The 16,675-nt window shown below is 40.1% G+C and overlaps 1 non-coding gene across 1 annotated transcript; it reads left to right on the top strand.

Annotated features, from left to right (window-relative positions):
- The first annotated feature begins 13,613 nt into the window (after positions 1-13,613).
- Positions 13,614-13,776, top strand: LOC115871756. Its single transcript, XR_004047463.1, has one exon. It is a non-coding gene; the product is annotated as a U1 spliceosomal RNA (small nuclear RNA).
- Positions 13,777-16,675: the final 2,899 nt, after the last annotated feature.

Raw genomic sequence — 16,675 nt, 5'->3', positions numbered from 1 at the left:
GTGACATAGATAGAATCTTGATAGTTCAAAAAACTGTCAACAAAGAATCTTATAAACAGTAAAATTCACTGAAATATAATGGAGAAATAAAAGTGTTCGGTATTCACAAGAACAAAACCACCATGACAAAAAATACCCAAAGAAATGCTATGGCCCCAAAATAAACAACAAATGCTCACATACCTAGAACCAACATAAAAAACAATTTCTAACCAAACTACATGCACAAAGCAACATCCAAGACAATGAAGAAATACAGGAAGAATTAAAAATTAAAAATCACACCATACACACATATTATGTTAGGGTGGGTTGACTGGAGAAACAAACCCAAAAATACTCATAAATGTATAATAAAGAGCTTTATGTCAAAAATAATTTTGTATTAAGAAAACATTCCAGCCAAGTCCAGATCAAGTCCAGAAGTCTGATATTAGACAACTCCAATACAAGTCCATAAATCCCTCTTCAGATTCACACAGCACGTGCAATGATATAAGATCACAGACCAGTAGATGCAAAGTCTTGTGGATCAAGTCTAATAAGTCTAATACTGGTACAAAAATCCCTCTTCAGACTCACAGGGACACAAGCAATGATGCAAAATGCATGAAGATCTCAGACTGGTGGCTGAAAGTCTTGTGGATGCAAAGATGGTGGAGGTGGTTCAACGCTGGTGTGGGTTGCCACATGTCTCCTCCAGTTCTTTGAATGTCTCAACGGCAAGAAAGTGAATCAGGGAGAGGAAGAGCCTGGCCTCCAAATAGCCATTTATTTCGTTCACTCTCTAATCAAGCTGTGATCTGATTAAGAGGGTAAACTACACACACATGAACCTACAGGAGCCATGTAGGCACAAAAAAACCTAACTACTGAGAGTAGAGTCAAGACCATGTCCAGGTAGAATTACCTGCCCGGTGCTCCTATTGTTAGATCAGAAAACTAAGTGTGTAAGCCATATTTTCCTAAAAAAAATTTCTACTGCTTTTTTTGGTCAGAGGCTCCGTTCAGTTTTACAAGTTGCTTAGCTCTCTCTTGAACCATTTCTTGCCTAGTTAACTTTACAGCTACACAGGCAGGCCTTTCAAAAGCCATGTCTGGACCCACCCTTGCCAGCACTCCTACCTTTCCAAATAAACGTCCTCCTTTAGCTTTGGTTTCTAAATTTTCCTTTTTCTGCTGCTTCTCTCTCTACTGTTGAAAGCAAGGGATCTTCCTGGCATTGTTTAATAGCTTTGCTTTTGTGTTTAGAACTAACTTCTTTAAATGCGTTACTGCCTTTAGACCTATGAAGGGTGCAGTCTTTGGGGGACATAGACACTTTGGCCATGAGGTTTTCTTTAGAAAAAGAGGCCTTAGATTTAAAAAAAATCAGTCCCAGCTTCTTCAGTTTTTTCCTAAAATTTCTTCACCTAATTCATACACAAAGAGTATGGATTTTAACTTGTTTTTCTAGATTTGGATAGCTCACACAAGACTTTTCACTAGACTGATAATCTTCATTCTCTTCCTCCTGTAAAGGTTCTAAAACCATCTTAACTTGAGCCCACAGAGAGCCAGTCTCCACGGGTATATTCTCCCCCTCTCCGTGTGTTTTCCTTAAGCTTGTACCAACTTCTTCCCAAGTTTCTAGAGCTAAACTTCCTTCCTCTGGAACCGTGGATTATACATTTTTACTACTTGTAGAAAAGCTTGCATCTTTTTATTTGTTACTGCTACCCCTTGTTTTTTTCAGTAAGTGTTTGAGTATAATAACATACGTTTTAGGCTTACTTACATCTTGCCCCATTGTCCTCTTTAAAATATTAATATTATTACTATTTCTATTTATCTGAGTTAGCTTGATCTTAGATGTCTTTGAGCCCTTCTCCAGGGGAACAATTTTTTAACCTTATCAAAAGGGAGTGGGCCCTACTTGCTGTGGGACAGACAACAGGGCTTGATGGGTTTTGATGGCTGACAACCTTCAGGAGATAGATTTTAAGCAGTTGACCTTCAAATGTACATAGTAAGAGACCACGTGTTTGCAAACAGCACCTAAAATGTGGCACAATTTGGGGAGAGGGGTTGGGCTGCATTGAAGGGAGTGCCTTTTGATTATGAGAATGTGAGTGGAACGCATCTCCAACCCACAAACCGGAAGCTTCTCTCCACAAAAGCCCTGACCTCTCAGAATCCTTAAGGTATGAATGTTGACAGTTTGTCTGCATGGATTTTCTTCCTGGTTCTGATTCCCACATTGGTTGCTTGATTTTCTTATTTTATTCAGTGTCTACTATAAGATGTTTAATGGCTTTGTCCTTACTCATGGACCCCAGATCATTTCTTTTTTTAATTATTTTATTGGGGGCTCATACAATTCCCATCACAATCCATACATACGTCCATTGTGTCAAGCACATATGCACATTTGTTGCCCTCATCATTCTCAAAACATTTGTGTCCCACTCTAGCCCCTAATATCAGTTGCTCATTTTCCCCCTCCCTCCCCAGACTCCCCTCCCTCATGAACCCTTCATAGTCCATAAATTATTATAGATTTGTCATAAGTTACCCTGTCAGATGTTTGCCTCCACCATTTTCTCTGCTGTCCATCCCCCAGGGAGGAGGCAATGCTTAGATTCTTGTAATTGGTTCCCTCTTTCTACCCCACATTCCCTTCACCCTCCAGGCATCGCCCCTCTCACCACTGATCCTGAAAAATTCATCTATACTGGATTCCCTGTGGTTCCAGTTGCTATCTGTACCAATGTACATCCTCCGGTCCAGCCAGATTTGTAAGGTAGAATTGGGATCATGATAGTGGGGTGGGGGGAAGCATTATAGATCGTTTCGTTGAGTGGATTACTGACTTCTGCTTTCAGGGGCCTCACTCCATTTTTACTCCCCTAGAAATCTCTTTGTTTACCTTTCTCCTATTCTTTCTCCTCTGAACCAATAAGCATCATGGGTGGCTCGTGTTCTATAGGCAGCACTCCTCTACAGTGTGTGCTGAACAATTTTAAAGCTGAATCTACAGATGAGTATGGATAAAATCATAGTCCTAGAAAACTCCAGACTCTTTGTGAATTAGACTAGCCTACCTTGGTGTCGGATGGCCCCAAATTGGAACTTGGGACCTCAAGTGGCCCAAGCAGTGTAGTACATCATAATAGGAGAACCTGGTCACTCTAATCAAGTCCCTTATATTAATGTATGCAAAATCTTTTTTAGGACCTCCCTGCATGGTTAAGAAAGTGTGCCAAGCAGGCAGGTCTCTAGATTATGTCAGCAAATTCCCACTCAGGACTTTTGTGGTAAACTGAGGGCAGTTCAAAAGCCCATTTACCCTGCACTTCCCAAGGAGTCAGACCTTCCCTGCCTTATGTTAAAACCTCACAGGGTGTGTGGGCCTCATGCACCTCACCCCCACCCCCAGAATCAAGAGACCAGGCTTTGTCTCCTCTCCACCCCCATAGTGGGGCCCCTTACAGTGTCTCCGTTCTGTCTCTGCAAGATGTACCACCCAGGACAGGGGACCCAAAAGACTGACCACTTTAGTTTATGTCCTTTTTTAACCAGCAATCACCTGCCTTTTATTCTGAAAAATCCCAAGCTTTAATTGGGTTACTGAAATCTGTGTTTAACAGATGGAAATTGAGCTACCATACAACCTAGCCATCCGCCTACTGGGCATACACCCAGAAGAGGCAAGAAACAAACCACGGCCAGACATCTGTGCTCCAATGTTCATTGCGGCACAGTTCACAATCACAAGGAGTTGGAAACAACCCAAATTTCCATCAACAGATGAATGGATTAAAAAACTGTGGTACATACATACAATGGAGTACTATGCATCACTAAAAAACAGTGATGAATGCATGAAGCATATCGCCACATGGGAAGAACAGGAGGGAAGTATGATAAGTGAAGTAAACCAAACATAAAAGGACAAGTATAACATGAGTTCGCTGAGGTAAATTTATGAAGAAAAAAAAAAAAAAAAAGAACAGAAAAGAAAAAAAAATGCAAAAGGGGCACAGGGACAAAGCTACTGTATACAAACCCTCCAGGGGTGAGATCCAGGTAGTATGGCAGGGGCCAGACAAAATCCAGGAGTACATATGGTAGTCAACTAAAAAAAAGGGGGGGGGCAGTAAAGGGGTCAAAAAAAGATGTGTGGCAGGGAATAGGGGAAAAGGGCACTGACCCACACCAGGGGAGGGTATTGTTTGTGTCTCCACAGGGAAAGAGGGACCAGACTTAAAGCCAGTGTTACAGGATGCGAATGCAGCAGGCCAGCATGGAGAGGGGGCCAGTGGAGGGGCCTAAGGGCTCAGCGCCCATTCCAGGTACGTGGACAACTGCCCCTCTCCCCAGAAGAATTTACTTTAGAGGACTGCACTGAAGCTGCAGCCAGGAGAGAGGGGTATGTCTGATCAGAGCACACGGGAGCAAATGAAGGGGGAGGAAGAGAAAAAGGAGCACATCCTGGTCCACCAGCCCCGGAGGACAATATCCCAGCTCTGAACAGCCAATGCACAAAGTGGACCACATGGCTGTTCCCACTACGAGACACACCACCCTTGCTGCCCCAGGGCCCTACACGGGACAATACTGGAGACTCGGTGTTGGGACTGGCCCGGACTGACCCCATGATATGGAAGCAAACCACTAAAGGCATGCGGTAGAGCAACAGGGGGGAGCAGAGCAGGGAGCTCCTGAGGGAGTACAAAGGATAGACTCAGGGGCTAGAGCATGACACCCCATCGGACCTGACTGAAGGACATGCCTAGAGTTCAAAAATCAGACCTTGATCTATTTACAGGTTTTTCTTTCTTTAAAAAATTTTTTTCTTTTTCTTTTAATTAATTTATTCTTTTATGGGTCATTGGTTTTCTTTTTTGTTGTCATCGCTGTGTTCTCATTCATCACCTGTCTTGCTATGCCTTGATTTTTGTTGCATATTATCTCTACAGATCTATCTAGATAAGATAGGCTGAATGAATAGTCTGGAGGAGAAAACAATGGGACCAATGGTTCCGGGGGGACATAGGAGAGGAGGCAGTGGGGGTAAGGAGGTGGTGCTGACCAACCCACGGACAGAGGAGCAACAAGTGATCCAAAATCAGCAGCAAGGAGGTTGTGAGAGGCTTGGTAGGGATTCACAAAGGGCAATGTAACCGAGAGAAATTACTGAAACCCAAATGAAGGCCGAGCATGATAGTTGGACAAGAGGAAAGTAAAAGGAAATAGAGGAAAGAACTAGGTGACAAAAGGTAATTATAGAGGTCTAAATACAGGCATGTACATATGTAAATATATTTATGTAAGAGGGTGGGGAAATAGATCTATGTGCATATATTTATAGGTTTAGCATTAAGGCAGCAGATGGACATTGGGCCTCCACTCCACTACTTACTCAATGCAAGAACACATTGTTCTATTAAATTGGCATTCCATGATGCAAACCTTCCTGACATGATCGCTGAAGACAAATGTGTGCATAAGCAAATGTGGTGAAGAAAGCTGAAGGTGCCCAGCTATAAAAAGATCTAGCATCTGGGGTCTTAAAGGCTTGCAGATAAACAAGCGGCTATCTAGATGAGAAGTATCAAAGCCCACATGGAAGAAGCACACCAGCCTGTGTGATCATGAGGTGTAGACGGGACCAGTTATAAGACATCAAAGAACAAAAAATCATATCAGTGGGTGCCTACCTTCCCTATATGATCACTGAAGACAAATGTGTGCATAAGAAAATGTTGTGAAGAAAGCTGATGGTGGCTGGCTATCAAAAGATATAGCATCTGGGGTGTTAAAGGCTTGAAGATAAACAAGCAGCCGTCTATCTCAGAAGCAACAAAGCCCACATGGAAGAAGCACACCAGCCTGTATGATCATGAGGTGTCAAAGGGATCAGGTATCAAGCATCAAAGAACAAAAAATCATATCATTGTAAATGTGGTGAGTGCCAACTGGAGACTCAAAGCCCATCAGTAGGCAACTGGACACCCCTTACTGGAGGGTTGTGGGGAGGAGATGAGCCAGTCAGTGTGCAGGGTAGCAACAATGAAATATATAACTTTCCTCTAGTTCTTAAATGCTTCCTCCCCTCTACTATAATGATCCCAATTCTACCTTACAAATCCGGCTAGACCAGAGGATTTACATTGATGCAGATAGCAACTGGAAACACAGGGAATCCAGGACAGATGACTCCTTCAGGACCTGTAGTGAAAGTGGCGATGTCTAGAGGGTGGAGGGAATGTGAGGTGAAAAGGGGGAACCGATTACAAGAATCTATGTATAGCCTCCTCCCTGCGGGGTGGACAGCATAGTAGTGGGCTGGGGGAGACATCAGACAGTGTAACATATGACAAAGTAATAATAATTTATGAATTATGAAGGATTTGTGAGGGAGAGTGGATGGGGGAAGGTAGGGGGGAAAATGAGGAGCCGATATTAAGGGCTCAAGTAGAAGACAAATGTTTTGAGAATGATGATGGCAACAAATGTACAAATGTGCTTGACATTACGGATGCATGTATGGATTGTGATAGGAATTGTACGAGCCTCCAATAAAATGATTAAAAAGAAAAAGAAATCTGTGTTTAAAACTCATCACCCCACTTGGGATGATTGCCAACAGATACTCATAGGTTTGTTCACTGCCAAAAAAAATTGCATCTGCCAGAAAGCCCAAAAGGCTCTATTGGGGATGACTAGTAGCACTGTGGAAAAAAAAAAAAAAAGGATAAAAGAAGAAAAAAAGAAAAGAAAAGAAAAAGAAACAACTTGGAGGAAACATTTCCACAAAACAAGCCCCACTGGTACCCAACACTATAGGAGGGGTTGGGGCACTAGAGAATTTTCACTGTTATTGGTGAAATACTGGCTGGATTGAAAGGGGCAGCCAGGCACTCTAAAGATCAGTGTGTGGCACGTGCTGTTGCTCTGGCTCCTCAGGAATCCCCAGCCATTTTTCTAGAAAGGCTACAAGATGCTTACTTCACGTATAATCCTTATTTATCCCAGGCAGTATAAAATTTTAAACATCCTGATCAATTTCCTTACATTGCTGTGTGACTTAACTCCTTCAGAATCCCCATCCTTGGGTAAAGAAGAGAGCCAAACAGGCAGGGCTGCATGCTATGTTAGCTGCAAAATCACAAGCACCAAGAAAGAAGGTTTGAGCACCAACTAGTAAAAAGAGTTGTTAAGCTAGAAAGCAAGAGAAAAAGCAGGACGATTGGTAATAAGTTCTTGTGTTTTGGTTTGTTTTATGAAGGAGTAAAAAGTAGCTTTATCTTAATGCAGAATGTCTGGTTGTATCAGAATGCAAAAGAGAATAAAGCTAAACTTAAGGGTATGTAAGTTGTAGAAGGCTTGTGGGAAAGTGAACTTTATTTACCTTGGTTTACTATGCCTGAAAAGAATGAGTTTTTTAAAAGCATTAAAAATAATTGTTCCCCCCAAAAAACAAAAATAAAACCAAGAGACCCCAACCCAGCACCTTGTCCTGGATTAAATTTTTTAAAGAGGAACTGACAGAGTCAAGGCTGATTTCACTCAGCCCCCAGGATCCCAGGGTAACATTGTAGATAAGGGGAAACCCAGTTTGTTTTTCTAGTAGATACCGGAGCCACTCACTCAATTTTGACTAAACCACTAAAACCAATATGAAGCACTGAAATGACTCTTCAGGAAGACATGAGAACTTAAGCTGGGTAAGAACATGATATCTCATTCTTTCACAGTAGTACCTAAATGTCCATATCCCCTTGTTGGAAAAAAAAATGTTGCAGAAGCTCCCTACAACTACTTCCTTTAACGGAACTGTAATGTAATGAACTATTTCCCCCTACCCTACCTTACATCTTATTAACCTGTCCTTTATTTGAGGAATATCTGCTGAAACCACCTGGAGACCCCAGCACAGATAACATTCAGGAAGACAAAACCTACCTTTAACACCTACAGGTGGTACAGTATGGCAGAAAGCCACCCCTGGTACTGGTGCTACATCACCCCTGGTGATTGTCCCACTGACTGCCACTGCCCTGCCTATCCAGGTAAAGCAGTATCCCATGAGCTGCAAGGCCAGACACATATCACTCCATACACCCAACACTTCCCGAAAAGAGGGAATACGTACTTGCCAAATGTAAATTATCCTGGGATATACTCTTGCTCCCTGTCTTAAAATCTGGTTCCAAAGATTACAGCCAGTTCAAAATCTTATAAAAAGGTTTAAAAGAGGATACAAACTATCCATCCCACAGTTACTATATTCAAAGAAAGGGAATGCTTACCTCCAGCTGGAAAGAATATTAAAAACAAATCTGAAATCTTGGCCCTTTTAGAAGTCATATGGTTATCAAAGAAATTGGCCCTCATCCATTCTAAAAGACACCAAAAAGGAGATTCTGTGGAAGCACAGGGAAGCAGGAGAGTAGACACTGAGGCCAGAGCTGCGGCACTAAAACCAGGGGGACGGCTTTCCATTTTGGTGACCCTGCTAACACCTACCCTTCCTCCCACACCAACCTATACTGAGGAGAAGGTGGGTTTGGCATAGCAACTAAAGTCCCTAAAAGACTCTACAGGTTAGTGAATACTCCCGGACATTAATGCCAGGGCTCTAGGTTGAACCCTGGTGACTGAGTCACATCATTCTACCCATATGGGATAGTCTAGATTGGTAGAGTTGCTCTGAAACAGATATCACATTCTTCCTTTAAATCAAATAGCATTTAGTGTCACCTCTAGATCTCCAGCATGCACACAAGTTAATGCAAAGATTGCCTACGCTGCCCTTCCCAGGGTTAGAGCCAGAGAAAATATGCTAGGAGACTTTTCCTTGGTAGTTGCCTTTTGTTATTCCTGTTTAAAATGGCAGAAATAAATGTACATTTTAAGCTAAGAAGCCAAAAAGACTGCTTGAACTTCTCTCAGGCAGAGAGACCATGCTGCCTAATCAAAATGGTCAACAACAGGCCCTGCCCTAGTTGATACAGTCAAAACCTAAGGCCATATTTCATATCAATGAAATAGTAGATAAGTACTGAAATAAATTAAATAAAAATTAAACTTGACTGTCGTAAGAATTATGTTTAGGATCAGGTTATACTAGGTTTACACTGTTTTCTTCTGCCTATTTTTTAAAAATCATTTTATTGGGAGCTCATACAACTCTTATCACAATCCATACATGCATCCATTGTGTCAAACACATTTGTACATATGTTGTCATCATCATTCTCAAAACATTTCCTTTTTACTTGAGCCCTTGGTATCAGCTCCTCATTTTTCCTCTCCCTCCTGCTACCACCTCCCCCATGAACCCTTGATAATTTATAAATTATTATTATTTTGTCATATCTTACACCATCTGACGTCCCCCTTCACCCACTTCTCCGCTGTCCATCCCCCAGGGAGGAGGTTATATGTAGATCCTTGTAATCTGTTTGCCCTTTCTCCCTCACATTCCCTCCACCCTCCCAGGATCACCACTCTCACCACTGGTCCTGAGGGGTTCATTTGTCCTGGATTCCCTGTGTTTCCAGTTGTCCATTGTCTTTCTTCACCAAACTTCCTGTTATTCTCCCCCCTTGGAGGGGGCTGTATATTCAACCTTGTGGATTCCCCCTTTCTCCCCCTTCCTGAACCACCCCCCTACTCTCATGATATCATTACTCCCTCTGCTGTTCCTGAGGGTTTTATCTGTCCTGAATCCCATGTGTTAAGAGCTCTTATCTGCACCAATGCATGTACTCTGATCTAGCTGGAATTATAAGGTAAAACTGAGTCATGGTAATGGGAGGAAGGAAGCATTCAGGAACTAGAGGGATACCCTAGTCGAATCATCCCTTCCTTATAATTCTTTTGTGGGAGGATGTCCAATTTTTTAACCAACAGAACACATTAATGATTTATATGAATAGTTGTCATTTGCAAATAAACTATTTCTTTCTGGGAAAATACTGAGTGGTGTTGCTCCCTGATAACAATATAATACAAATATAATCCCCATTTTATATCTAACTACTATACATTCTGTTCTTAAATCAATAAACACTAAAATGAAAAGCATTTATATATTCTATAATTAAAATTTAAATCAATAAAGATAATGTTTTCGAAAAGCAATTCATAAGGTCTGTAGTAGTTATGTTATTGTTTGTCAATTTGAGGATTAAAAGTGAAGGGGTGGAGTCTAGTCTGTCAATCAGATCATAGCCAATGAGGCCTTTATGTGGGCATGGCTTTCTCCTGAGAATTGTGGGAAATCGGGATTTTCCTCCTTAGAGACAGGAGACCCTTTCTCTTCTCACTCCCTGGGAGACATTGCAGCTGATAAAACACATAGAACTATACTAGTGCCCTGAGCTGGAGAAGCCACATGAACCTACCCTGATGCAACCAGACCTCTGAAGCCAGAGAAGCCACGTAGAGACCCTTGCCAGTGCTGAGATGCTTACAACACCACTGGATCCAAAGGCTTTGTACCCACTGGCCTGTGATCATCCTACATTTAGCATGATTGTATGTGTTTCATGAGTCTGAAGAGGACTTTATTGGACAAATGGGATAATATTATGAGCTTGGACTGGGCTGGGGTGGGATGCTTTCCTTTTTGCACAAGTACCCTTTATATAAAACTCTCTCTTATACACATATAAGTTTCTATAGATTTGTTTCTATAGTCTACTCAGACTAACACAGGGTCCATGTTAATTACCTTTATAATATTGATAAATAAGAATATGCATTCCAAAAAATTAAGTAATTAGAAACAAGTCCACAATATATTATTGTTACATACCTAATTCAGCTACACATTTTCTATTATAGGTTATCATAAGATTATTGAGCCTAGTTATGAAACTCAAGGTAGGTGTTTAATTCAACAAATACATTTAATATAAATTCAGCTATATTTGAACAAAGAATTAACCCTATCCATAATAAATAGTTATTTTAATGCATGAATCAGTTCTTCCACACTTTACATTTGGTTTTCAAACCTTTGCTTCATATTAAAAAAATAAATTTTAATAGCAATAAGGATATAACTTATTGAAATTAGATATTGAAATCAAGGTATCAACTGAAATATCTTCCATCAATCAAAATTTCTTAAATTTTATAAACCTGTGGGGGGAAGTCAGATTCTGCTGCCAGACTGCTGTCTCATCCCACAGCAGGGCTGGGCCTGCTCCCTGCTGCTGGAGACAATGGCCTACTTCTCTCTGAAGCTTGGGACCATTAGCTTGGTTCCTCTAGGTGGGGTTTGCACCCTACTGATAAGGGTTCCTATGGAGACCCAGAGACCACCCCCTAGACCACCCTCTCATTGCTGTGTAGCCTATAGTGCAACCCTTCCCTGTGACGTATGTCTCTACCTGTAATTAGTGGGTTGGCTTGCCCCCAAAAGGTATATAGGCAAGGGTCAGCAATATAGGGGGGTGGACTTCTCTCTCTGACTCTGAGCTCCTTGCTGCTTACCCCCTGGTCACTCCCCTCTCCCTTGTTCACTTTCCCTCCTTCCCTTCCCCCTCTCTCCACGTGGACCACCAAGCTGGGCTGAGGTGAGCAATGTGGTACTATGTAATATGCCTGACTGTATTATTGTATTATCTCTCATGCTCTTGATGACTTTAATATAATGCTTATATATCTCAACCGTACAATTGTGCATTACTGAATCCGAGTAGTAGTAATAAGTAGTATCAGCGGGTGGGGGCTGGTCCCCCCACTTCCCTCAGCACCAATTTTATTTGATACTACATAAACCAATTTATGAAATACATAAAATATCCAATATATACATCTTACTTAAAATACGTATCTCACTGCAGTTGAGTCGATTCTAACTCATAACGACCTTATGGACAGAGTAGTGTGGGGGGAGGGCCACAGGTTCAGTAAGCGCAATTGTATGGTTAAGATACATAAAGATTATAAAAAAGTCATAGAAAACCTGAGAGATAGAAGAGAGAGTCAAATAAATAAGTCAGACACATTTCATGGTAGCATGCTCACCTTCTGGATGGCCATGATCTTACCAGCCAGGTCTGTGCACAGCGTGGGCCCAGGCGAGATGGGGTGGAGACCAGGTAGGATCCTGGAGACCCCGTTTATTGCTAACCCAGGGTTATATCTACTTAGGGGGGCGTAATTACAGGTAACTACACATCACAGGAAGGGGCAGTACAATAGGCATACAAGCAATAGGAGGGGGATATACAATGGACATAGGTGTAACAGGAAGAAGATGAGCTAGGGTGCACACACAATAGGAAGGGGTGGAACTAAAGGTATACATGTGAGAAGATGGGCAGACCCTAGATTCATGATGGCAGCCTAAGCTTGATCACCCTTGGGTGGGCTTGACCTCTCTGGGGTCTCCTACAAGGAAACAGTCAACTACTATCCTTATCAGAAGGGAGTGGGTCCTACTTGTTGTAGGATAAGCAGTGGTGATTGCTTGCTCTAGATGGCTGATAACCCTTAGGGAGAATAACCCCTGACTTACTTCTGTTGACCTCCAAGTGTATAGTCATTCACCACATGTATCAAGCAGCTAAGTTTGACATATATTTGGGGGAGACAACTTGAGAGAAATTTTTCTGTTTCCCACCTAGTAGAACTGTCCCTGTGGATTTCTGAGGCTGTAAATCCTTAGGGATGGAGAAAACCTCATCTTTCTCCCAAGGAGCAGTGGGGGAATCCAACTGATAAACTTGTGGTTAGCAGACAAGGCATAACCCACTATGACACCAGACAGGGCAGATAGTCTCTTTCAGTAGTGCTTGCTTTTATTGGATAGCCACCCTCCAGTTAATTGTTAATATAAAATTCTGAAGCACAACCGGGTTAAGAAATATGAGCTCACTCAAGTAGAACAATTGTCATTTAAGTAAACTAAGGTTATTTATGACAGCTGCAAGCATTCAGAGTGACTGTTTTTATACCCTGTCTTGCAAACAAAACCTTTTTTGAATAACTAATCCTAATAGTTTGATATTAATATGATGGCTTCAGAAATTGAAGAAGAAACAGTTTCCTAGATTGCATTACTTAATTCTGTGTTTATTCAGAGGTCTAGTGTAATCACTAGGAATGATTAATTGCTTTTATTCTGAATGTTCTTGGCTCCTGAGAACACTTTGTACTTGAATCTAAAAGTGACTGACCTTGATTTGACAATGAAGTATGTAAATTCATTTTCCAAACAACAATAAATATAAATTTTATATGTCTTAGAATGTTATAACTTATAGATTTATGAAATCATGCTCTAGAACTTTTAGATCTGTCATTCATTTTCTGACTTATGTTAATTACTTATGTAGACAATATTCTGATCTCATTGAATCTGCCAAATATAGGAAAGGTTTTACTTTCAAATATTGTATTGACAAAAATCAGTGCTCTTGCTTATTTACCATGTAGACTAGTGCCATTACACTTTTTCAAGTGATCTCTCAAAAAAAATTCTCTTCCACTGAGTCGATTACAACTCGTAACAACCCTATAGGGTAGAGTAGAACTGCCCCTGTGACTTTTCAAGACTCTGACTCTTTATAGTACAAAGCCTGTCTTTCTATTTAAAAAAAACAAACATACTTACCTGGCAGGGGAGATACCATGATCACGAAGTGGTTTTCCCAGGGCGAGGCTCACCCATTGCAGTCCGGGTGTGCTGACCCCTGCGATTTCCCCAAATGTGGGAAACTCGACTGCATAATCTGTGGTAGTGGGCGACTGCGTTCGTGCTCTCCCCTACAAAAAAAAATCTTAAATAAATAAATAAAAGAAGAAGAGGAAAGAAAGAAAATAAAAGATAACTCTTATAATGATTAGAGCATCAACTTGCATACAATAGTCCATCGATGACAAAGCAATAGTGACTCAGAGTAGAACTGTCCTTCAGGATTCCCTAGACTGTAATCTTTATGAAAGCAAATCTCATTGCTTTCTTCTATGAAGTGAAGGGTGAGCTGAACTGTCCATCTTTCAGTGAGCAGGTGAGTACTTAACCATTGTGCTATCAGATTTCCTTTGGTCACAGTAACGCTATCTTCAAGTGGGCCTTACTCTTCAATAAGCAGGAATTATGCTGAATAATGGCTCCCTAAATATATCGTGGAATAGTGTTTAAATGTTGAGCTGCTAACTTCAATGTTAACAGTTTGAAACTACAGCTCTGTGGGAAAAAGAGGTGGCTTTCTACTCTCATAAATAGTAATAGTAACAATCTTGGAAACTCACAGGGGTAGTCTACCCTGTCTTACAGGTTACTATGAGTCAAGTGAGAGGTAGTGTAATATATTGAAATCTTAATATAACCTCTGAAGTCAGTACTTAGCATGGCACAAGGTATTTTCCAGAAGTGATTAAAAAATAATTTTGAGAATATTAGATGGTCCTGGCTTATCTGGGAGGGTCCAATGTAATCACAAGTTTCCTTGTAAGAAGGTGGCAGAAAGCTCGGGATGACAGAGGCCATGTAAAGGCAGAAACTAAGAGAGACAGAAAAAGACCAGAGGGATGCAATGACAGAAGCCTGCAACAGAACTGTGAAGACGAGGATTCATTCTCCCCTAAGCCTACGTAAGTGTGACTCAAGTTTTTGAGGACTATGTTACAACCCTCTGAAACCCTTTTCTGAAATCTGACCTCCAGAAACTAAGATAGCAAATACTAAGTGTGTGTGTTTTAAATCACCATGTTTGGGGTAATTTTTTTACAGCAGCCATAGAAAATTAATACATGCCATAAAATGTTTAACTTGATCAAACATAATTACAATTTATTTTAATTATATTGGTACAGCATATTTATAATATGAGCAATAATAATGAGATAGTCCTAGAAAATATTCATGTAATGTAAATATGCAATTATATCAGAAATTTGACTAAGTAGGTTCGGTCTCTTATATACATACTTGTGTGATTTTTCTATGTGGAGATAATTTTTAAAAGGAGTATTCGGAAGTATTTTCTTAAGATAATTCTTTTATTGATTTTTAAATCTAAAATAAATTTGTAAACCCTTTAAAGATAACATATTTCAGAAGAAAATAAAATATTTCAAAAGAACTATTACATATAAATTTATTTCATAAAATGAATTATATGTATTATATATACACATACATGTATTATAGGTGTATGTATATAGCATATACAAACACAAATATACAGATATACATATCTGTATATGTATGTATTATATCATCACATATATGTCTATATATATACATGTATATATATATAAACTGTTATATTATATATGAAATAATATAAAAACTGGCTTCCTTCATAAAATTTATATTATACTTTTAAAATTTAATAGATTCACTATATTCATTAGATTATATGCCATTAATTAATAAAATAAATAATATGCATCACTAATCAGGTTCTATTTATATTTCACAAAATGAAGGAATATATAAATGAAACAATTCTAATAATATTTTCCACCTGGCTATTATAACTAATTTAAAATTCTTAAAGATGCTTTAGCAAATATATATATATTTTCAAACCTGCTAACAGATGGTTTTTTAAAAACCATTGCTATAGCATAAAACTCCTCTTTTCATAGGTTTTCCTAACTGTCAATCTTTATATGAACGGATAATTTTATCTTTTCCCTGAAGAGTGACAGCTGGATGTCAATCACTAACTATGTGGTTAGAACACTGGGGAATCTACTTAATATATAGCAAGCCAGCAAATATATATTAATTTTAATCAAATCATCATAGATACATGTGTAGAGGAATTGCTTCTTTTCTTTAAATAAATCATTTTATTGGGTCTCTTACAGCTCTCGTAACAATTCATACATCAATTGTATCATATGTTGCCATCATCATTTTCAAAACATTTTCTTTCTACTTGAGCCCTTGGTATCAGCTGCTCTTTTTTTCCTCCCTCCCCCAACCCCCTACCCTCGTAAACCCTTGATAAATTATTGTTATTTTCATATCTTCCACCAATTGCTGTCTCCCTTAACTCATTTTTCTGTTGTTTGTCCCTTGGGGTGTGTGTATGTGTATGTGTGTATTTGTATTCTAAGTTGATCATTGCGATTGGTTGCCCTGGTATTGCTATTCCCATTGCTGTTCCTGAGGGTTTTATCTGTTCTGGATTCTATGTGCTGAGAGATCTAATTTGTACCAGTATACATGCTCCAGTCTAGCTGTAAGGTAGAACAGGGGTCATGATAGTGGGAAGGAGAAAGCCTTAAAGAACTAGAGGAATATTGTGTGTTTCCTCGGTGCTATGCTGCACCCTAGGTGACTCGGTCTTTCCTTGGGACCCTTCTATGAGGGGATGTCTAAATGTCTACAGATGGGCATTGGGTCTCCACTCCAACCTCAACCATTTGCATTGATATAATTGTTTGAAATCTTCTGGTGCCTGATACCTGGTCCCATTGACACCTCTTGATCATACAGGCTGGTTTGCTTCTTCCCTGTGGCCTTTGTTGCTTCCCTGCTAGATTGCTGCTTATTTAACTTCAAATCTTTAAGATCCCAGATGCTATATCTTGTAATAGTCAGGCACCATCAACTTTCTTCATCACATTTGCACATTATGCACCCATTTGTCTTCACCAATCATGTCAGCAAGGGAATCATTACAAACTGCCAGGATATTAGAACAAA

The sequence above is a fragment of the Echinops telfairi genome, unplaced genomic scaffold (assembly GCF_000313985.2).
Source record: "Echinops telfairi isolate 266 unplaced genomic scaffold, ASM31398v2 ScPeMD7_7401;HRSCAF=8416, whole genome shotgun sequence".
Taxonomy (NCBI): Eukaryota; Metazoa; Chordata; class Mammalia; order Afrosoricida; family Tenrecidae; genus Echinops; species Echinops telfairi.
This window is presented reverse-complemented; position numbering and strand designations above follow the sequence as displayed.